The sequence below is a fragment of the Neovison vison genome, chromosome 4 (assembly GCF_020171115.1).
Source record: "Neovison vison isolate M4711 chromosome 4, ASM_NN_V1, whole genome shotgun sequence".
NCBI classification, from domain to species: Eukaryota; Metazoa; Chordata; class Mammalia; order Carnivora; family Mustelidae; genus Neogale; species Neogale vison.
The window spans coordinates 146,838,973-146,863,350 of NC_058094.1; the positions used below are offsets into that span (position 1 = coordinate 146,838,973).

A 24,378-nucleotide genomic window follows, 5' to 3' on the forward strand; every position below is an offset into this window, starting at 1 on the left:
GCAGCCATAGTAGCACCTGATGGCATAATGGGCGCCGAGGGAACCCAGAGTCCATACTTAGAGTTTAGGGCAGGTAACAATCAGTAGTGGTTTTGCCTCATTATTGGAAGAAGGAGGTTTCCTGAAATTTCTGAAATATGGAAAACAGGTGATGAAAGTGGGTGTGGAAAATGTGGACTGGAAAATTATTAAGTAGATGAATCCCTTTCATTCTCTTTTTCCCATGCAACCTTGCCTTGAAGGCTTCAGAAATAGAAGACTGACATTTAGAAGTGGAGCTGGAGTGGTGGGAGCTTTATTATAAAGAAAATACTCTGGTAGAAAGGGAGGCAACTGGGGTTCATAAGGAAAACTATTTGAAGACAAATACAATTATGTCTGATTATAATGTTCTATTTGATATACATATAAGTGACTTTTTCCAGAGATACTACGTTCCGGCTTTTTGTTAGGGAAAAAAAAGCAAAGTACAAACACATTTAAAATAGTTTCTTTAAAAAATGCATCAGAGTTCAAGTGCTCAAGTGCTCAGAGATGGTTTTTTAAAAAAGAAAACAAGAAACTGTATCGAAATAGCGATGGTACTTATTTCTGCATAAAGACATCTCAGTGTTTTTTTCCCTTCAAAAAAATTAGTTTCTTTATTCACAAATGAAAATCACATCAGGACTACAAATACAGCCCTTGAAGTAACAATTATAATTAAGATAATAGTGATATTTTCATTAGGACATTCTCTTTGTTTGATCTGGTGACATTTTTCTTTCAATAAAATTTTGTGCTTAAAAATCTATTTCTAAAGATCAATTATTGTCGCTCAGAGATAATACTTGAAAATAAAAGAGAAGTCTGTGTTTTAGAATTACTGTTAGCAAAAGGATTATTTTTTCCACCTGGCAAATAAATAAAAGGTGACAAAGAACCTGCAAGTTACTTTATTGGTGTTGAAAATTAGTATACTATACTCAGCAAACTAATAGAAATACACATGAGATAGTCCTAAAGCTGCTGTGATTTAGGAAGTTCCATGTTCCACAGTGAGAGGGGAGAGCTGGAAAACTCAGGAAGCCAGATATCACACGACAGACTGAGAAGGATTCCATGGGAAGCGAAGAAAAAGAAGCAACAAAGAAAGAGAGAAGAAGAATACAGTACACTACTGAGAAAAGAGACTTCGTCATACCGAGTTCTGTGGACTACGTCATCACCATCTGCTTCTTCTCCTTCAGGGTGAAAAACTATGAGGACAGGGAGCATATCTTACTCATCTTTGTATTCCCCAAATCTAATATTAAATGTTCAGCACAGGAATTTGTTGAAGGAATAAATGAGAGCCTGTGCCCACTGTGGCACTGGGAAAGATAAAAGGTCATGAACCTGCATCTGAAGAACAACCTCAGGTTGGGAAGCACAGGAAATTTTGACTTTCTATGACATTAAAATCTTAGCGGTGTTGTTATGCTATGTTATGCTATTTATTTTTTAATATGTTATGTTTAATATGTTAAGTTTTCATTTTTTATTATTTTTTCACAAATGTTAATTCAACTTTTAGTGAGGTATTCTTGTGGTGAGAGTGTTTGCCCCATATTTCAAATATTTCCAGATGTGCTGGGTTGGGGTGGAAAGAGAGAAGAAAGAGTTGATATTGGCCATGTTCCAGAAAGCTAACTTCCTACCTTGTCGTTGCCCTACCACAGGTGTTGGGATTAAAGAAAATGTTTTAGTAAAGAATATGAAAATAGGTCTTAGAGTTTTAATCATGTTGGTTTTGGTAACACAGATTTTTTGGTTGTTTTTATTTCCCTTTTACGGATATTGTGTACTTTTAATAATGAGACTAATACTATCATTGTTTATATTTTACAATAATATGGATGACATGATACCGTGCAAGATATTTATGTTTTCTTAGATTAATTTTGCAAACAATAACGTATGTACATTTTCAAATTTATTCTTCCATATTTGAGACCTAGACACGATCTTTTATTGAGACAGATCCTAAATTTCTCTCAAACTCTTCCTAGGGGCAATATATTTAAACTCTTATTAGACACAGAATTTATTATAAGAGAAGTTGCCCTATATCACATGTTTTCAGCAAAATACATGCAAAAAATGAGACTATTTTGAAAATCATAGTCATGAAAGAAACTTTCAGATCCCACTGGCCTCATTTCCATTTCTTCTATTGGGCTCTATATTTACGGTAGTGGAGAGAGATATGGATCAATGCCATTTATTTTATATTATTCACTCTTTATTCTGCATTTGAACATTGCAAAATTCATTACTCATTTGTACAAGGTTTATTTAATACTGTGCTAAGAATTAGAGATTAAATTTTTCTGCAGAAGGAGTTCAGTATACAAGCATATTTTGGAGATACTGTGGATTTTGTTCTAGAACACACCATAAGGCAAATATTGCAATAAAGTGACTACTTTAATAAAGCAAGTGAAATGAATTTTTTTAGTTTCCCAGTGCATAAAAAAGTTGGATTATACTCTACTGTAGTATATTAAATGTGAAGTAGCATTATGTCTGAAAAAATGTACATACCTTAATTTAAAAAATGCTATAACATGCTAACCATCATGCCAGTCATAATCACTGATCACAGATCACCATAATAAATAATAATAATGGTAAAGTTGAAATACTGGGAGAATTACCAAAATGTGACACTAAGTGTGTTTGAAAAATGGCACCATAGCGCCTGGGAGGCTCAGTGGGTTAAAGCCTCTGCCTTCGGCTCAGGTCATTATCCCTGGGTCCTGGGATTGAGCCCCCGCATGAGGCTCCCTGCTCAGCAGGGAGCCTGCTTCTCCCCCTTCCCTCTCTCTGCCTGCCTGTCTGCCTACTTGTGATCTCTGTCTGTCAAATAAATTAAAAAAAGAAAAAAAAATTTTTAAAAAAGAGAAGAAAAAGAAAAATGGCACCAATAGACTTGCTCAACGCAAGGGTAGACAAAACTTCAATTTGTAAAAAAAAAAAAAACAAAAAAACAAAAACCAAAAACCAAAATGGGAAACCTCAGTATCTATGAAGTGCAATAAAGTGGAGCACAATAAAATGAGGTGTGCCTATATAGTTACCGGGAGATAGGTAAGTAGGAGAAATTCTATAAATTGGGGAATGTTATGGTAGAAGGATGTACAGGTGTTCAAATGAAAGAATGACCATTTATAGGAGGGATTGGGGTGGACAGTAGATGCTTCACAGAGAGTTTCCCTAGAGCTTTGTCAAAAAATAGGAGTCAACATTTACCTGACAGCTCTACTTACTGAGGGGAGTTTACTCTACATTGAAAAAAAAAAAAAAAGGCATTTAATCTTGATAAATGCTATTTATGTTCCTATCCCAACCTCTCCAGGATGTTATCTTTTACATTTTCCATGGGCAAATTATACCCTTTCCCATCTCACCTTAGTTTTTAGCACCATATAAGTATTAAAATCAGCTGTAACTGATTGATATGTATCAGGCACTGTGCTGAGTGCTTTACATGAATCCTCTCATTTGATCTTCATGGCAACTCTCTGTGGGAATGGGGGGATATTCTTTTACTGCACTAGGCAGTTAATTTATTTGCCCAATGAAATTCTTTTTGATGAGAGTGAGAAGTGGTCGAGCTGGAATCCCTTTGAAGAGAGGGTTCCTTTAATGACGGTCTCTCTTAGAACTCCCAGTATCCTGGGGCGCCTGGGTGGCTCAGTGGGTTGGGTCTCTGCCTTCGGCTCGGGTCGTGATCTCAGGGTCCTGGGATTGAGCCCCCCTATCAGGCTCTCTGCTCAGCAGGGAGCCTTGTTTCCCCCCCAACACCCCTGCCTGCCTCTCTACCTACTTGTGATCTCTGTCTGTCAAATAAATAAATAAATAAAATCTTTAAAAAAAGAAAAAAAAAAAGAATTCTCAGTGTCCTAAATATTGGTAAGAAAATGGAGAGAGCCACAAGCAAAGAAGGATCTGGCCAACTGTGCATCCCCCTTTATGATGCATGCTCCAGAACTCTGAAATAATTTCCACACTGTTCTTCAGGAAGAGTCTAAATTCAGTGTTTTTAAATCTTTCGGTATTGCATTTCCTTGGTCTGCAATAGATGTAGTGAATATCTGCTTTGGTTGTACAGAAAGACATCATCATACAGCACCCCAGCTAACATTAGAGTCATAATGTAATCATCAGTATTTATGTAATAACACAGGTTATATTTATGAGGACACTCAGAAACATTAGAAACTAAAAATTCTTCTGGCCCTCATATGACAAGAAAATATGGATGTACTTGGAAGTCTATTTCATTTTATTTGAATTATAATGCCATCTGCCAAAACTCACTCTCTCAAAAAGTACGGCTCTGACGGCATCAGAAAGGAACTTTGTGTGAGAAACAGGCATCTGTTTTTTACTTAATTTATAAAAGACACATTTTGTTTGCATTCAAAAAGGCATTTTGCAAATTTACTACCCAATTAATATGTCATTCTGTGATGATGACAAAATAATCAGATTCTTAAATGAGTCTCATTTCTTCTGTTTTAACTTTATAAAGCATGGAAAGATTATATGGTGTGGCACAGAAATTTGCTCTTTCAATTTACAGTAATGTCATCTTTTCTCTATGAGGATGACACTACTAGCAACATCTGGGCCTTAGCGTCAGGTAATTTCTAATAATGAGAGTAAATTTGTGCCCCATCATCCCTGTCTGGTTCTTACTGTGATAGGAAGTTTGTACATTTGTGAAATAATGAATAGCATTTACCTCGAGTTAGAGAGTGTGGATGAGAATGAAACAAATTAAGTTTCAGAGAATGGGGTCCAAAATCATAAATTCTTTGAAAGTGAGTGGTGAGAGCTAAAACTGGTCAAACGTCTGTCCAGCTCTTCTGCAGAGATACAGAGAAGACTCTGTACTTAACACGGTAGACACGGTAGAGGGGATACACAAACAGATAAGATCTTCACCTTTGAATAATTTATAGCCTACTCCAAGAGGTAAGAACATCTAATGTAAAATGGAAACAGATCTCTAAAGAGGATTTAGGAATGAAGGTGTAGGGGTGACTTAGTATACATAAATGTTATATGATTTCACAGTAAGTCTGTCTTTAATTTTCAGTCACTTCAGGACTTAATTGCTTTTCAAGTAGAATCATGAAGGAAGCCAAGAATGGGAGTAGGGTAATACTTGGGAAAAAATGAGGTGAGTTCAGGCATGGGTTAGGGAGAAGCAGGTGAGGAAGGTGTAGTTTTGCAGGGAATGAACATGGTAATGTATGTATATTGTAATATAATTATCTATTTGGAGGAGGAAATTTATGTTAGAAAATAATAAATGAAAAGGCTGTATATGTAATGTAGATCAATTGATGGATGTTTTAAGAAGTAAACTCTAGGGCGCCTGGGTGGCTCAGTGGATTAAAGCCTCTGCCTTTGGCTCAGGTCATGATCTCAGGGTCCTGGGATCGAGTCCCGCATCGGGCTCTCTGCTCATCAGGGAGCCAGCTTCCCTCTCTCTCTCTGCCTGCCTCTCTACCTACTTGTGATCTCTGTTAAATAAATAAATAAAATCTAAAAAAAAAAAAAGTAAACTCTACCTCCAGTGTGGGGTTCAAACTCACGAACCTCAAGATCAAGAGGAATATACTCTATAGACGGAGCCTGATGCAATTTTTGTGAATACTGGGTTGAAAAGTCTTAAGTAATTAGAAACCATTGTCATGTCCAAAAAAGTGTAGGGGGGTATATTTGGAGAAAACCTTAAGTAGGTACTTGCATTCTTGATATTTGTACCATTCGTATAAAGCACATACCCACAACAGTGCTTACAATAAAATAGAAGAATGAATGATTAGAACAAGGAGGTAATGAGCTGGTTATTCAAGGGGACACCTGCATTTCTGTGGCTGCCCTGATTCAAGCCCTCTTTCCTATATTTTATTTCCTATATTTTCTTGTATTTTTCTCCATAGCACCAATCTTAGTAGGAGTGGGGTGCTATGTCCAACTACAGAAGATGAAAAGCTCAGACACTTGATTTCTCTAGAAACTTGAAAACTAGGATATGGACCGGTTTTTTTAATCCAGATTTGGACAATCCAACACAACCACCTGAAATTCTGAATCTGGAGTTCATGATGCAAAGAAGCAGCAACAGTGAAGAATTTATTCTAGTGACAGAAGAGACTGCTACAGCCGGTTCTGTGGGTGGCCACAGCAGCTTTGCCAGACAGAGCAGGGTCTTTCTTGGCCTGTCTTTGATGACCCTGGTTGAGATTCTGGCTAGGAAAATTTCCTTGTTTTTTCTTCTTTTCCAAGCCTGCTTCCCCACTCCTCCCCCCCACTTCCCTACCTTCCTCATGATTCTGTAAGCTTTCCAAAGCCTTTCAAAAAAATTCATTTTCGGGCGCCTGGGTGGCTCAGTGGGTTAAGCCGCTGCCTTCGGCTCAGGTTATGATCTCAGGGTCCTGGGATCGAGTCCCACATCGGGCTCTCTGCTTAGCAGGGAGCCTGCTTCCTCCTCTCTCTCTCTCTGCCTGCCTCTCTGCCTACTTGTAATCTCTCTCTGTCAAATAAATAAATAAAATCTTTTTAAAAAATTCATTTTCTGCATAAAAGCAGAATCAGTTTCTGTGTCTGTACTTAAGAACTCTGATGAATGTATTCCAGGCAGGAGATGATTAGGATCCTACTTGGGGACAGTGATGATGGGCAGAATGAAGAAAGGACACAAGTGAGAGACACCTACAGATCTGGTAACTGGCAAGACGTTGCTATTCTGTTCCTGCTTCATGACACTGTTTGCTGGAATATGTGCATGACATTGCCTAAGGGATAAAACAGAGTGAAACAAAATATTTGCAAGTATATACCCCAACGGATTCATAATAAAGTGTTTGTGGAACATGAGGATATAATGTCTGTAAGTGTGATATTTCTTCAGAGGATAGAGTAAACTGGGGGAGTAGTGGTAAACATAAATGATTTTTTAAAATAAAAATGTCTTTCTATAGAAGGAAAGAGTGAAGCTTTCATGAGTCACTATACTTTTCAGACTCTGTATATGCTTCTGAGAACCATGCTAATGGTTGTTTTCATTGACTTTTTGGCCTTACACCAGTACCTGTTGCCTAAATTTCAGCATGGCTGAAACCGTATCACAGTCTTTACACCCCAACAGGTTTCCCACTGACTTGTTATATCTTGGTGATCAGCATTGCAGATGTCCCATGCCCAAACTAGAATGAGACACAACATGAATTTCTTCCTCTTCCTTCTGATTATTCAATTCAGTCCTTAATCATCTCACATAGAATTCTTCTCCCCTCCATTCCTGTTATTGTTGCTAAAATCTCATTTCTTAAATTCTTAAATTCTTAAATCCAAATTCTTCTGGAATTTTGCAGTTGTTTCCTAATTGGTCTCTTTGCCTCTTCCTTATCCCTTCCAATCCACCCTATTTCCTACTACCATAGTACACATTCAACAAATGCAGATTCATTCATTCATTTCCCCGTCTAGAACTTCTTTGGTCCCATTCATTCCCTTTGCTTTCTAGTCAGCATGGCATACTAGGTCAGTTATGATCTGCCATGATCTCTCATCTCTCCAAGTATATCTCCTTTCCCACATAAACCTTTTGCGCTCAGACTTTTCTTCATGCTCAGGCTCTACAACAGTCCCTTGACTCTTGGTTTTTACATACGCTGTTTCCTTTGTCTGGAGCCTGCTTCTTACTTCCTTTTCCTGGCTAAATTCTGTCTTCTATGACTCAGATAAGTTCTTGCTTAAAAGTGTTCCCGGACGATCATTCTTAGCAGGTAGCCATGAATATACTTCTATAACCCAGGCTCAAATGTTACAGCCTTTATCATTTTTAATATAATAGTTGACTTTTCTCATCTTTCTCCACCATTAGATAGTGGGGACTGTGGAGGCTACATAGTTCATTGATTTTTGTATCTTCATGTCTCAATGAGCTTTGTATTTCTAGCATCTCGGCTCTGCCCAATTCATATATACATATATTGTTGTAGGGATGAAAAGAGCACATATTCCTTATGAATTCTGAAAGATTTTTTTATAGCTATACTTTGGTTAATTTTATCATCAAAAACCAGTACTTTTTTCAAAGGTGAGGGAAGGTCTAATGTATTTTCATTACCAGCACTTGGTCTACAATAAACCTGGATCTGTAAGATACAATATACCATTGTTTCCAAATCTTTAATAGTCAAAATGCTAGATCTTTTGAAAGAGGAGGATAATTTATTAAGCAGCGTTCTTGCCCCAAGGGGAAGGAAAGTTCAGAAAGGTGCCTTGCCTTTTCCCCCAACTTCAAAACAGATTTTCACAGACAGGATCCTTTAGTAGCTCTTGTTTAATGCAAATATCTCTTGTACTATGGGAAAAACAGAAGAGAAAATGGGGGGGGGTACAGATAAAATAGAAGGAATAAGAGATTATGAGATAAACAGAGTAAGAAAAATCCTTAAAAGTTTAAAGTCCACTAAAAAGAGAAGGGAAGAGAGGAGACAAGAGAAAGCCCCCCAGCACCATGCCCACTAAGATTCAACCTCAACAGAAAATTGGTATTGTCTTCAGCTTTTGGCTTCTTTGCCAGTGTTCTGTTCAAAGAATCCCCTCATCTTCTTCACCCAACTCTTCAAAGTCAAAAAACATCCACAAATAATCAGGCTTTGACTCAGTCTGTGTGGCAATTGAACTGTCTGCCCCTTCACAGTTCAGTATGGGGAGGGGACAGAAATGACCTGACACAGAAACTCTGGAATCTAGCAAGCATTATAGATACTTTGCTAGCTACTTAATACATTTTCAACCTCAGATTAACTTGGAATACCATACTAAAGAGAATAAGTACTACACAGGTGTTATTATTTTTTTAATTTTCTACTATGAATGCAGTTTTCCTAATAAAAAGAACTTGGAAGACTTATCATGACATTGAAAAAAATATCAAGAATGATGAAAGTGCAGATACATTCTTCTTTTTTTAACTGGAGATTTTTTTATTGAGGCATAATTGACATTATATTAGTTTCAGATGTGCAACCTAATTGATACTTGTGTATATGTGAAATGACCAGCACAAGTCCAGTTAATAATCCTTCACTATACATCATGGTAATTTTTTTCTTGTGATGAAAATTTGTAAGATCTACTCTCTCCGCAAACTTTCAAATGTGCAAAGCAGTATCATTAACCATAGTCACCATGCTGTACATTATATCCTCATGACATTTATTTTATAACTGAAACTTTGTACCTTTTGACTCTTTCAGCCATTTTGTCCACCTCCCAGTCCCTGCCTCCAAAAACCATTAGTCTGTTCTCTGTATCTATGAGCTTGTTTGGTGTCATTTTAGATTCCACATAGAAGTGATATTATATAGTGTTTTCTTTCTCTGTCTGGCAATTACATTCTTAATCATTTGTTTTGTATAAGATGGTATCCATTTACCATACTAAAATGGGACTAAAAATAGATACCTAAGATCCAGAAAAAAGTTCATGGAAAGTCATATTGATTCTAATAAGAATGCAGAGATCATGGACAATACTGTCTACAGAAAATAGAGCAAAACATTTTTCCACAAGGTAAGAGAACACTCTTGAGTGTCTGAATAGCCCCTTATCGCTGTTGAATTGCTGGGTCTAGTGCAGTGCCAGAAACATAGTAGGTACTCAAGAAACATGAATGGAATGAATTAGGAAATTTGGAGAGAGAGTACCAATAGTTTTAATATGAATTCTTAAGGTAAGTTTAATAATAATCAAGATAAAATATAATCTCCACATAGCAAAGTGATTAAGGAAAGAACAAGCCAGATGAAATCGTACTCCATAAAAACAAACAAAAAACCCCCCACAAAACCCTCCAATGTGATTTAGCAAAAATTCCAAACTCCATACCAGAGCCTACAAGGCATTCCATTCCTGCTGACCTCTCCAATATCATGTCCCAGCATTCTCTGCCCAGTTCTCTTACGCCCACCACACTAGTTTTCGTTGGTTTTGTTGTTGTCATCGTTATCTTCCCTGTTCTTCTCTGGATGTGTCAAACCAGATTCCTCTCTGCCCTTTCCTTCACCTGGAATATTCTTCCTTTGATACTTTTATAATCAACTCCTCATCATTCATGTCTCCTCAAATACCACAGTTCAGAGGGCGTGACCATGCTGTATAAAATAGCTACCATCTTCCCTTCATTCTATCCAATACCCTACTTTATTTTATTTTATTTTTCACCATATGAAATTTTACTTTTTTTTTTTTCCTGGTTTCCTTGATCTATATTCCACTTGAGCTCCATGATCTCTTGATACTAAATAAATGGTCTCTGGTATAAATGAATGAATGAATGAGAGAAATCTAAAATATTATGAAAGTATGTAGAAGTACAAAGGTTGATATAATGTTAGAAAGGATCATTGAATGTAGAATCCAGAAAAGAACAGGGTGTTAAACCTTTGTTCTTGGCCCTAAGAAAGAGAGTTCTATTAGTTACATTTCTTGATTAGTGCAGTATTGTTCAAAGGGATACCCCAAATAAATAACACATATTTCTCCTAGCTTCCTAGTTAGGAATTCAACTTTCAGGTACAATTAATTTGATGTGACCTTGGAACATGTTGTGCATGACATCCCAGAGCACAATAACCCAAGGATATAAAATGATGCAGAGAGATGGAAATGGTTATTTTAAAGCTGGCAACAGACTGTTTTTATGAGGATGTTTATACAAAGAAAAATACTGGAATAAATTTATTAATTATAAAAAACAAGGCCCTATGAGTTTTACCTTTTTTTAAGAAAATCATGAAAAAAAAAAAGGAAAGCTAAACTGCTCTGCATGAGGAATGAAGATAAACTTAAGGAAGGAAGGGAAAGAAGCAGCAGAAAATAACTGAACCTATGAAAACATATTGATGCCAAGGAGCCTAAGTAATTGTAAAATTTTTTTTTTCTCCAAAGGAAAGGAGAAATAAGCCTTGACCATGTGCTTTAAAGCAGTTTATGTCATTCTGAAGACCCTGACCTACTCCACTTTCCCTGGTAACCTCCAGCTGGGAAAGTCAGGGCCCCAGTCAGTTTCTTTTTTCTTTTTTTATTTATTTGACAGAGAGAAACTAGGCAGAGAGGCAGGCAGAGAGAGAGGAGGAAGCAGGCTCCCCGCAGAGCAGAGACCCCGACGCAGGGCTCGATCCCAGGACCCTGGGATCATGACCCAAGCCGAAGGCAGAGGCTCTAACACACTGAGCCACCCAGGCGCTCCCCCAATCAGTTTCTTACAACCTTTGTCAACTCCTTCCCAGGGCTACGGAATCAGTCAGGACACCAGAGTCCTTCTGGATTACTGCCCAAGTCCTTCAATAGAAGCTGTAGCAGCCCAGATTGGAGGGCAAAGGAAAGTATGCATGCAAAGAGCTTGTGCTGTTGATTCAGGAGGTCTGGAGTAGAAGCATGAGCGAGCTATGTATAGGGTCAGGTCTGGTCCAGCCACTCTGCTTTCGTGGGCGCCTTGCCCAGTATGGACGTGCACAGTGTTTCTGCATACTTTGTCTTGCACCACACAGCCCCAGGGGAATGTGTGCTCACACCAGGCCACACGGGTGACTCGAGGTGTCTCCTACCCACAGCCTCAGCACATGATTTCACAACCGTTGGATCCTTTATTTGTCTTGCTATAGAACCGGCCTGCCGTGCCTAGGGAATCTGCAGCCTGGTCCAAAACACAGGACCTTTGGGGAGTTGTCATGGTACACAAGATCAGACTGGGCGGCACAGCCATAGTATTGGCGAGCTGCTGTCATGCCGGCACTATTCTGAGTTGCTATAACCTGCACAGCCCCATGAGAGGGCCGCCACAGGTTATCACCTGTGTGCAAGAAATCTGTGAGTGCACACGGCAGGTGCACAGAGTACAGGGTCCACTTACACCATGGCACGTACACCCGAGCTCCAGAAAATGCTGCGCAGCCATGAGACCAAGAAACATTTAGTGTTGTATTTCAAATTTCTTCACGTCCACACCCACACATGCGCCCTGCTCAAATCATCAATAAACTCTATTAACCCGGTAATGCCTTATGTGAGAGATTTCTAAAAAGATCAAGGAAGCAGCGTTGAGCTCCACATCTAGGTTGGCCTGGAGAGAACAGCTACAGAAAGTGAAAAGTGAGGGCTCCTCGGTGACTCAGTCAATCAAGAGTCTGCCTTTGACTCAGGTCATGATCCCAGGGTCCTGGGACAGGGCCCCATGTCAGGCTCTCTGGTCACTGGGGAGACTGTTTCTCCCTCTCCCTTAGCCTGCCACTCCCCCTGCTCGTGCGCTCTCTCTCTCTCTCTCTCTGTGTCAAATAAATAAATAAAATCTTAAAACAAAAAAGGGAAATGTGAGTGAGATCAAGAGTATGGTGGGGGACGCCCGGGTGGCTCAGCTGGTTAAGTGGCTGCCTTCGGCTCGGGTCATGATTCCAGGGTCCTGGGATCGAGCCCCGCATCGGGCTCCCTGTTCAGCAGAGAGCCTGCTTCTCTCTCTCCCCCTCTCCCTGCTGCTCTGCTTGCTTGTGCTCTCTCTCTAGCTCTCTGTCAAATAAATTATATATATATAAAAGTATGGTGGGCAGGAACTCAGAGCAAAGACATGATCTTAAGAATATAATTATCCAGAAACTCACAAAAACCTTGGTTAGGACTCAGACACTGGAACAAGACTAACATTTTTTTTTTTTTTAACATTTACTAACTTCCAAGGCTATGAAAAATAAGACAGGGACTCCAGCCTTACCTATCACATAACTTCACTTCTAATTAAAGACTGACAATGATCACACTTCTATCTCTACAGCAGGAAGGGGTTCTATCCAGTTCCAGATTAGTTTCCAAGTAAGAAGAGAGCAACACATTAGATTTTACTATCCTCTTTAATTGTAATTTACAGAGGACTGGGGTTATTATATTCATCTCTGATAACAATAATGGATAGCATGATAATCTAAAAATTAAACACTCTCTACAGAATGTTAGGTTTTTACTACATATCAGAGAGGGGGGAAAAGGAAGACATAATCCTCCATGAAGCAGAACTGTATGTGTGAGTGTGTTGTGCTGTTGGAGAAAAAGCCAAGAACAGAAATTGGCTATCTACATGCTGTAATAAGATAGAAGACTCTTGAAAGGAATGTCAAATTGAATCAAGTAATCCATGATCAAAGATAAGTCAGAGACTGAAACAATAGCGTTGACTCAGTTTACCAAGTTACTGGGCGGGGGGGAGAACACTTGGAATGACTTGGTGATCTACTACTGCTGATTTCATGTCTAGCTCTGGAGGCTGCTGATTAAAATTGCACATCTGAATTGGACTTCACTTTCAATATTAACTAACATTGCTCTCCTAGAAAATCCCTTGTTAGCTAGCACTTTACCATCTCTTGTTTGATTATGTGGAACTTTTGTAATATCATCGAGACCAAGATGGCCTTAACATTTAATTCAGCTTGACCACACTTGACTACAGTTTTCTTTCTGTGGGGCTCCTGACCTCCCATTTCTCAGGGTATTTGCTTTAAAAACTTGCAACTGTAAATTCTTTCTCTGCCTCTGAGATGTAAATCTTCCACTACCCAGAGGTATCTTTCTCAAGGAACTGGGAGACATCCCTTCGAAATGTAGTCACCAAAAAGATACCACCCCTATCTCCCAGTCTCTGTAGGAAGGTAGGAGTCTAACTTAGATTAACTGCCAATTAGCAAAAATAAGTAAATGCCCTAATCCTTTTAACCAAACTTCCCCTTCCCTCAACCCAATAGTCCTCCAAAGGTTTTCTGTGAGACTATTCCAGTATTTAAAAATCTTCTTGCCCTTTTCCCCTTCCCCCGCCAAGGGCAGTTGAGTTCCATCTTCCTCCTCTAATACTTCCTCCTCCAATACTCTTGAACAAAGTCTTCCTTGCTTCTTTAACTGTTAAATCTGTCCTGTGCAAATATTTTTTGCCATTGAACTGATCCATTTTCTCATCCTCCTAAATCATTTACTCTCCAGGTATCAGGCAATACTTTTCAGTCACTTTTAAATCAGTAAAATATTTTTTTCTTTTTAATATGAGATTTAGAATAAATGTAACTGAAATGGATATTTTTGACAGAGGTAGTGGATGATACATGCACTGAAGAACTAAAATAACCACAGTTGAAGATATGAAAATGTAGATAATTGAATAATACCAAGGAGTAATTCAATGAAAAAATACTCTCCCACTCTTTACCCTGAACAACAGACACACACACAGACACATGAAGAAATATTAAGATATTTTAACCTAATGCAACACACAAAAATTGCTCAAGATTAGAAAATTTGAAAAGTCTCTCTGGCAGGTGCAGAAATCTTCCTGATACATGATATGAAAGGCAGAATCTCTTGAAATCTAACAGTGGGATTTCAACTATAGAATGCAAAGTGTCAATATTCTAGGAAGAAGCACTGCTTGTATCAATAGAGCTGCTAGTTTAGGGAGGGCAGGTACAGGAAGCCATAGCCTTTACAGGGGATAAAAACCACAAAGACATGTACAAAGTTTGGTCATTGTTCATAAGGTAAGTAGATGTTCAAGGTCCAGAACTCTTTTTTTTTAAATTATTATAAACAGTGTGTTTAATTCTATATTATGATTTTTAAAAAATTTTTAATTAACATATAATGTATTATTAGCCCCAGGGGTACAAGTCTGTGAATCGCCAGGTTTACACACTTCACAGCACACACCTTCCCCGATGTCTATAACACAACCACCCTCTCCCTACTCCTCACCCCTGGCAACCCTCTGTTTTGTGAGATTTGAGTATCTTATGGTTTGTCTCCCTCCCAATCCCATCTTGTTTCATTTATTCGTCTCCTACCCCTCAAACCCCACGTTGCATCTCCACTTCCTCATATCAGGGAGATCATATGATAATTGTCTTTCTCTGACTTATTTCGCTCAGCATAATACCCTCTAGCTCCATCCACGTCGTTGCAAATGGCAAGGTTTCATTTCTTTTGATGGCTGCATAGTATTCCATTATATATATATAGATATATATCTATATCTATATCTATCTATATATATATCACATCTACTTTATCCATTCATCTATTGATGGACAACCAGGTTCTTTCCATAGTTTGGCTATTGTGGGCATAGCTGCTATAAACATTCGGGTGCACGTGCCCCTTCGAAGATCCAGAACTCTTAAGGGTAAATAAACAAACAAAACCCCAAAATAATACCAGACAAAAACCATCCAAGGAACACATTTGGTTTGCCAGTTCCTGTTTAAGTAGAAAAGAATGTAAGGGCCACATGTTGTTTATAAAGAAAGGTTCGACTGCATTCATTTTTGCTCAGCTTCCTGACTTGCCATTGTTCTTCTGATGATAAAACCTAACTGTAAAATGGAGTGTATTGACCAATATCATCTAGTTTATTTGGAAACAGCAGGTTGTCTAAGATTTTCCAGAGAAAATCTCTTGCTCCTTTTTCTTCTGTTAATAAGGACAATTAGAAACATAATGGTCCGTTGTGACTGGCAGCTTCCTAGTTAAAACAACTCAGCAGCCCCTGAAAGCCTTGCTACCTAGGTTTCTTTTCCAGCAAAGATAAATACTCCATTATCTACTTACTTCAGTCAGTTTAACTAAATTCAGCCCAAATCATCTCTCATAAAATTGATGAACAAATGTTGTCAAGTTTTTATTGAGCTAAAATTAGTTATTTAGTGTGCAGTTCTGATTTTTTAATCAGTTGTTATCAGGGCTGTGAAAACGAGTGGAATAAAAACCCAAATCTATAATCAGATCTTGCGTTTTTGCTCACACAATTTCTTAATAAAGAACATTCTAAAGACAATTAGGTTCCTGCAAGTGGTTTAATTAAATCATTCAGACTATGCTAAAATTCTGTGGGCAATATCTGATGAGGAGTAGCCTGAGTTTGAGGTAAATTTAGTCTATTATTGAGATCTGGGCTGAACATGCTATTTTTAGGTTGAAATGGCACAAGACATCATCATCCACACACGACTGGGAGAAATATTTCTTGGTAGTAGGACTAAATTATCGGGAATTCATGTTCAAATAGTCTTCTGGTCATTTATGTGGTTTGGGGAAACAAGATGTAAGTTGATGTATGTAATTTCCCCTATCCTTCCCAAAAGCATGCTCATCATTCTGCTCCATGAAATGCTGCTCAATATGACATGAGTCATTTCTTTCTGGGGGCATTTCCTCTATTATTGTCACAGTCAAATGTAAACCGCAGATGAGACTAAGACAAGCAGACTTCTTTTTTCATATATTTATCTTATAACTATAAATTCTTACATAGCAATTCCCAAGTCAGGCTTCATTCAGAACGGTTTCTCATTTCCATTCATTTAAAAAATAACATGTTTTCTAATTCCCAGGAGCCTTAGCGTTGTGAAACCCTATGGTCCGTTCAGATCCCTCAAGGGAGAGTAACAAAATTTCTTAGAAACTAAAAGCAACAACAATGAAATCATTCTATTTTAAGACAGATCTGCAGTATGGGGGGAAAATAATAGTGAAAACATAGGTTGATCTCCAAGCATTTGGAACTCATCAATGTTCATCAGCAACCTTGGTCTTCCTCTAGGTATTGAAGATTGCAAGTCTTTCAACTCTTTGAAAATCTGAAGTGAAATCTCGCAGTATTTTCATTTACATTTCTTTGCTAACAGCTCAATTAAACATTTTTACATATGTTTTTAGATATTTAAACTACTTTTTATTGTTGTTGGATTAACTGTTGTGTCCTTTGCCCACTTATCTTCGTGTTCTTTATCTTTTTAGATGTCTTTTTTTTTTAATGATTTTATTGATAAGTAATCTCTACATCCAACAGCGGGCTTGGATTTACAACCTGGAGATCAGGAGGTGCATGTTCTACTGACTGAGCCTGCTGGGTGCTCCTAGATAGTCTTTCTATGTAAGTTCTTTTATGCTTTCTTTTGTGTTGTTATATATATTCAGATTTGTTTAATCTCTTGTTTTTATCCTTGTAGATTTCTTGTTTCACTTTTAACTTAAGGACGATATTATTCATGCATTTATACTTCTGCTTCTTTTGAGGGGTAAAATTTATTACAAAATTAAGTCAATGGTATAGATTTTATAGAATTTAGGATGCATGAATATTTCTTCATCTGTAAAAATGGAAACAATAATACCTCTAGCACAGGACTGAGGTAAGTATAACACACAGTAAGGTGTAAGAGAGAATAAGCAGTTATAACACATTCTTTCCTTTTCTCCATCCTTCCTTTCTAGATAACTACTGTTTCATTTGCTTCTTGCCTTATCATGTTGAGTCCTGCTCATTTCCTACACTGAAATGTTCCCTACCTTCATCCTGATTCTAATCCTCCCATGTTTGATAGAATATTGCCTCTGCTCCTATGACATGTTTTATTATGAAGATTCTATTAATTTTGTTACTTACCTGTCTCTGTAACTATTGTGCATTCCTTCAGAAGTCTAGCACAGTGACTGACATGTAGTTGTATGGTGTATGTACGTATGTGTGTGTGAGCCCATTCTTTTCCTTTATGTATTCAGAATTTTCAATTAACATCATGCCATAATGTTTTATTCCCTATGGTATTACAGAGTTTGCAATGATAGTTTCTTCCTAGACTTTCATTTATTTATTTGAGAGAGAGAGAGAGAGAGAGAGAAAGCAAGCCGAGGTGGGGGGGAGAGGGGCAAAAGGAGAGAGGGAAAGGAGAGAGGGAGAGGAGAGAGAGAGAGAGAGAGAGAGAGAATTCTTAAGCAGACTCGGCACTGAGTGTGGAGCCCAAAGCTGGGGCTTGTTCTCCCAACCCTGAGATGGTGACCTGAGCTGAAATCAAGAGTCAGATGCTTAATTGACTGAGGTATCCCTCTTCCCAGACTTACAATGTGTAAAGTTAATGCTAGGTAAATAAAACAAAAGTAGATTAAAATTGTAAACCAATCAACTAATTTTAATGCTTGACCAAATTAAGTGACCAATTTACAAATGTATATTACTAACTAAGTGAATTAATAATGATTAAGCAAATAAATTTACCATTCAAATGCTGTATAAATATACTTATATAAATATAACATATACAATATATGTGATATGTGCATAGAAATATATTATGATTTATATATAAATATATAATATATAGAAAAATATAATTAAAACCAAGTTTTAAAAATACCATAGCATTAAATACATTATATTTTATATATTATTAATGTAAGTATATAAGTAATATATTACTAAATAAAATTTAATTTGATTTTTAATATTGTTTACTTTGACTCATTTGTTGTGATGTAGTTTTTCAAAAATTGAATTAACAACAGGGCACTTGGGTGGTTCAGTGTGTTAAGCAACTGCCTTTGGCTCTGGTCATGATCCCAGGATCTTGGGATTGGAACCTGAGTTGGACTTCTTACTCAGGACTAGGCCTGCTCCTCCCTCTCCCTCTGTTGCTCCCCCGGTCTGTGCTCTCTCTCTGTCAAATAAATACATAAAATCTTTTTAAAAAGTGAATTGACATGTAAATGATTTCTTCCTTCACTAGGGAACTGCAAAGAATTGTAGTTTTTGAGCAGTGAGGTCATGCTGCCCAGAAATAACATTTCTTTCCTAAAAGTTTAAAAAATTGGGGTCCCTCGGTGGCTCACTCATAGGTGTCTGCCTTCAGCTCAGGTCATGATACCAGGGTCCTGGGATCGATTCCTGAATCATCGGGTTCCCTGCTCAGCTGGAAGCCTGCTTCTCCCTCTCCCTCTGCTGCTCCCCTGCTTGTTTTCCCTCTGAAGCTGTGTCTCTATCTGTCAAATAAATAAATAAATAAATCTTAAAAAAAAATTAAATAATTCCCGCAACTTCACGTCAGTTTGCAAAAGTGGAAAACAGATTTAAAGGTAGCAGGATAAGCCATCCCTAAATATGTGGCTTTGGTATAAGGATTATTGTAAACTGAGACAAGAAGAAGCAGGTAAAAGAAAAGCTCTCTGCTCTCTGTCCACCCATTTGCCTATAAGCAGGACATAAACTCATACGTGTGCTTCCCTGCCCCAACCAGGAAGGACACAAGTTAATGACTTCAGACAACTCTAGACCTTCATCAGCCCAGAGGCCAGAGGACACAATACATAAATGAACCTTACTAAAACTAGCCTTATGTACCATTAGTTTCCCCATATATTTGCCTTCCCATAATCTGCTCAAAGTCCTAGAAACTCAGTCTTTTCCTTTGTCTCATCATTTCTCAACAAAATTACTGTTCTTTGATAAAATGTTCCATAAATTCAAGTTCTACCCACCCCTTTGAGTTCCTCACCACCGAGTACTCCACATAAAAGCAGGAGGCACCTGTAAATAAAAAACTTTTGTTTTTTCCTTTGTTCATCTTTTGCCAATCTAATTTGCAGGGCCTCAGTCAATGAATCTGAGATGGGTAGAGGAAAAGTCATTTTTTCCTTCCACAGATTCAACTTTTAACTTATACAGGCTTAGTTTCATTTTAAGTTTCAAAGTATTACTTATACTATTTTCAGTGCCAAAACATATATTAGCGAGTTTCTGAGGCAAAATCTGAAATAATTTTGTTCTGAAAGATAATTGTTTTTGGTTCTGATAGTTATTTCAATAGGGACAAAATCAGTCAATTAAATATATATCTTTAAAATGTATAAAACTCAATACATAGTTTATATGCCAAAGACATAGATGGTATATATTATCTTTTGATCATTTTCTCTATGAAATTGAGTAAGTCCTTGTTTGTTTGTTTTTTTTAAAGATTGTGTTTATTTATTTGACAGAGAGAGAGACAGCGAGAGAGGGAACACAGCAGGGGGAGTGAGAGAGGGAGAAGCAGGGTTCCTGCTGAGCAGGGAACCAGATGCAGGGCTCCATCCCAGGACCCTGGGATCATAACCTGAGCTGAAGGCAGATGCTTAATGACTAAGCCACCCAAGACATCCCAGGTCCTTTTTGTTTTATACTGATTTCCTATTCAGAACTCACACAAGAATATTTCAAAATATACAAGGTAATTCTCATACAAAACTATAGATTTAGATGCCTTTTCAGATTGTGTACTAAATGTGTCAAACACAGTTATGTAATATTAGAGAAGCATAACAATTATAGAAAATATGTCAACACTGAGAATTTGTCTTAAACACAAAACTATTTTAGCTTTTTAACCAAAATACCCCTGTTGTTAAAAAACAATCAACTTAATAAGCTGTTGAAATAATTGAGTATAACACTACATACACCCATATTTTTACCCATTACAAGAATTCTGAACAATTGTTAATAGGCTTTGCAAACAGACTTTTTTCCATTGACATATCTGACTTACAAAAGTTTACTTAAAAACTGTATGTAGATAATTGTCTGTAAAAGACAATAAGACATATTTTAGGTTAATATCTGTACAATGTGTCTGGAAAATACTTGTGTCTTTTTGATTAGTAAAATATTATAGTACACAGATATATTGGGAACTGGTGAATAATTTCATGAAACACTGCAATTTAGAAGTGCCTTCAGGTAGAAGGTCATAGATAAAAAGTATTTGTGTAATTATTAGGTCCCTATATGTAAAGGTTTAAAAAATAATTGTGTAAGTTTAAATTATTTTTACTGAAAATGGCTATCTCAAACTGGAAATAGAGGTAATAGATATATTAATGACCAAGAAAAAAATTTCAGACTTTTCAAAAATACATTTGAATTCTTGTTTTTGGACAGAGGAGTTCATGACCCAGCCTCTGCAATTTTCCTATCTCCAGCTCTATTTTAATACAGATGATAATAACTTCCTCGAAAGAGAAAGGATTTAAAGTCAACCCTCATAACTAGCAGCTAGGTATTTTCCACCTTGATTCATGGAATGTTTATGTGTAATTTTGATTTCAAATGTTTTTAAACTGCAATCACAAATGCAGAACTCACATTTTTCTTTTAAAATGTGGACACAGGGGTGTCTGGGTGACTCAGTGGGTTAAAGCCTCTGCCTTCGGATCGGGTCCTGATCCTGGGGTCCTGGGATCGAGCCCCATATTGGGCTCTCTGCCTGCCTCTCTGCCTACTTGTGATCTCTGTCTGTCAAATAAATAAATAACATCTTTAAAAATAAATAATAAATTAATAAAATGTGGACATAAAATTAAGTCCATATTTTTCTCTCTGGACCAGTCAAATACAATGAAGCAAAACAATTCTTGTTGGAAAAGTATGATTTTAAACTGTTCTACTGGCTGACACATACTGATTTATGAGTTTCCCATGAGGAAGAAAGACTGAATGTCATTTTCCTTAGGAAACTTGACACTAACCATTCTTATAGATCATTATATGTTTGTATTATAACAATTAACAATTCTTTTATTTTGATATTAAATAAACAAAGCTTTAGAATAAGCTACCATCATAGATTCATGTTTTTATTTTTTTCTCTCAGAAGAGTCATCTTCTCACATGACAAACATTTTGTACTGTTAAGAATTTACGGTAGCTAGATCCAGGAGGTTCAGAGAATAACCAAGCACAATAAATACCAAAAAATCTGTACAAGGGAAGACATCTGGTTAGCTCAGTGAGAAGAGCATGTGAAGAGATTGAAGAGGTGAAGAGATTACTTAAATAAATAAAGGCTAAAAATGAAATCTGTACGTAGGCATATCATAAACTGTAGGAGATCAAATAAACAACAAAAAGGGGGAAAGGATCCATTGGGAAAACCACTTTACCTACACAGAAACACAGACAAGACTGCAAAGAAACTTCCCTTTAGAAACCCTACAAGCAAGGAGTGGAGTAGAATAAAAAACAAAAAACAATAAACCCACCAAATTAAAGAATCCATCACTTCTGAAGTTATCCTTCAAAATGAAAGAGAAATAAAGACTCTCATAGATCAAAAATTGAGGGCTTTTTTACCGATACACCTGCCATGCAAAAACTATAAAAAAATTTCTTCAGGGTGAAGGAAAACCTCCACAGAGATTCATCTGCTTCCGAGAAGACATGGATTTAATGAGGAGAATAGGCTCTACTGAGCATCCACGAAAATCTCAGACCCTGCCTGTTCTTTTATTTTTTTCTTATGTGTTGTTACAACTGAAAGCCTACTGTTTTGGTGGGTACCTCTGGGGACACCATTCAGTCTGGTGCTGCTGCACCCCACCTCTCCCACACCAACAAAAGACAAAGACAGAAGGGAGCCTCAGAGGGAGGAGATCTCTGGGATGAGGCTTCTGTGAATGGGGGGTGGGGATGAGCCTCACGCAGGGGTGGGTTCCCCTGTGCCTAATATACATGCAGAGGAAGAAAATGGCATCGCCCTGCTATGACCCTCTAGGTGTCAGGTGGGTTGATGGTAGCCCCAGCTCCAGGCTGCCCATTTATTTCCCCCATGCACTGTGTAAGTAGTCAGTCTCCCTTTCTGTCCATGCCATGAACAGAGGAAGAGTTGGGTCTGCTAGAACTCAGGTACCCTCCCCCACCCCAACTATTTTGGGGGGGGGATTTTGTTTGCTTATTTGACAGAGAGAGATCACAGGTAGGCAGAGTGGTGGACAGGATGGGGGTGGGCAGGGAGAGATAGGCTCCCCGCTGAGCGGAGAGCCCAGTGTGGGGCTAGATCCTGGGATCCTGGGACCGTGGCCTGAGCCGAGGGCAGAGACTTGACCCTCTGAGCCACCCAGGCGCCCCTCCCCACCCCAACTGTTGTCAGCTCCTGTTGCCAGGCACTGGTTTGTGTTGGAGACTCAAGTGCACCTCCCCCATCCCAACTATTGTCAGCTCCTGTGGCCAGGCGCTGGTTTGCGTTGGAGACGGAACCCTCATAGAGGTTCCAAGCAGTTACTAGTGGCCCATAGGACACTGGTGATCTGAGACAAAGCCACAAGGCTCTTTGGAGCCAGCTGGTGGCCATCAAAATGTCTCTCCACACAGTTCTGGAACAGCTGTGGGCTGTCCTGGAGCAGCTGTGGGCTGCTGGGCCGGTGATATATGAACGTTTGCCACATGTGCCACGAGTCTCTGGGTTTCACTGGGAGATCCTGGTGTGCACTGCAGTGGTGGTGTTCACTGTAAAAATTGGACTCAACTTAGGAAGAAGAAAGGGGCAGTGTGTCCAGAACGAAGTGTCTGGAAAAGTTATGGAGAAGACAGAACCGGAGGCACAAGCCTGTGAAGCTGTCGCATCATCTGAGCAGAAGGCCAGTCCTCTCCCATTACAAATCCTTGCTCTGGCTGCCCTGAATAAAGATGTTGGGTACTTTACATTGCAAAATGCTACGCAATTGCTGAAGGGAGTTCGGGAAAGGCTGTTGAAGAGCCCTCAACAGCTGACTAATGAAAATCCCATCTTTGGTGCGTCACAGGAAGATGTAGAACCCCCTGCGAGGAAAATACCAGAAGGCTTCAAGGACAGCCCTGATCTGCAGGGACGTGCAGACCCGCTGGTTCAGGACATTGGCAATTGTGGACAGAGAGTGCAGGAAGAGGCAGGGGAGGCAGGCAGGCCAGAGCTTCCTGATGGAGGAATGGGGCGGCGGGCCACCTGTGAGGGCCAGAGCCAACACCACACCTTAAGCCAGATGCTACTGAAGGTGATGCATCTGTTAGAGCTCGTTAGACATCATCCGGAAGTTGGGGGCTCAAGGAGGGAGATGGAGACTGGCTCCTCCACTAACCATGTGCCCTCAGGTGGGAGGCACATGAACAAAGGAAAGCTGTCCAGGGCACTGAAGAAGGAACATCAGAGGAATGAAGAGCTCCCAAGAAAAACAACAATCCAGCAAGCCAAGCAAGGATCTTTTCACCTTCAAAACACCCTCCTGGAACGTGAGATTCAGAAGTTGTGCCTGAAGCTTGAGGCAGCGCCTAAACTGTGCGAGGAGCACACTGAACACCTAGAGAGGAAGATGATGGAGGAGAAGGCACGCTGCCTGCAAGTGAAGAATGAACTTGCCAAGGTGCACAGGAAGGTGGATGCTGCCCACTGGAACTTATGCCTCTATAGGCAGATGGCCAACGACCTGTCTGGAGAGTGGCTAAACATCTCCTCCTTCCATGACCGGGAGTGCCTCCTGTTTGAAAAAGGAATTAAGGAGAGCCAGAAAGCTCTCCGTGGGCAGAGAGTTCCAACGCTTGAAAGAAGAAAAATATTGCCTTAGGCAGAAGCTGGCCAATTCTGGACCCAAGGTCCAGCCTTTCCTGGGAAGGCCTCCTGCTCCTGCTGTCCAGGCACAGCCTCCAAATACCCTCAAGGGCCAAAGTCT

General features: G+C 38.8%; 1 protein-coding gene and 1 pseudogene across 4 annotated transcripts in view; both read right to left on the bottom strand.

Annotated features, from left to right (window-relative positions):
* Positions 1-24,378, bottom strand: part of MAGI2 (membrane associated guanylate kinase, WW and PDZ domain containing 2) — a 1,353,147-nt gene that overhangs the window by 347,406 nt on the left and 981,363 nt on the right. The gene's annotated exons all lie outside the window — the stretch shown is intronic.
* Positions 11,515-12,013, bottom strand: LOC122905265 (annotated as a pseudogene).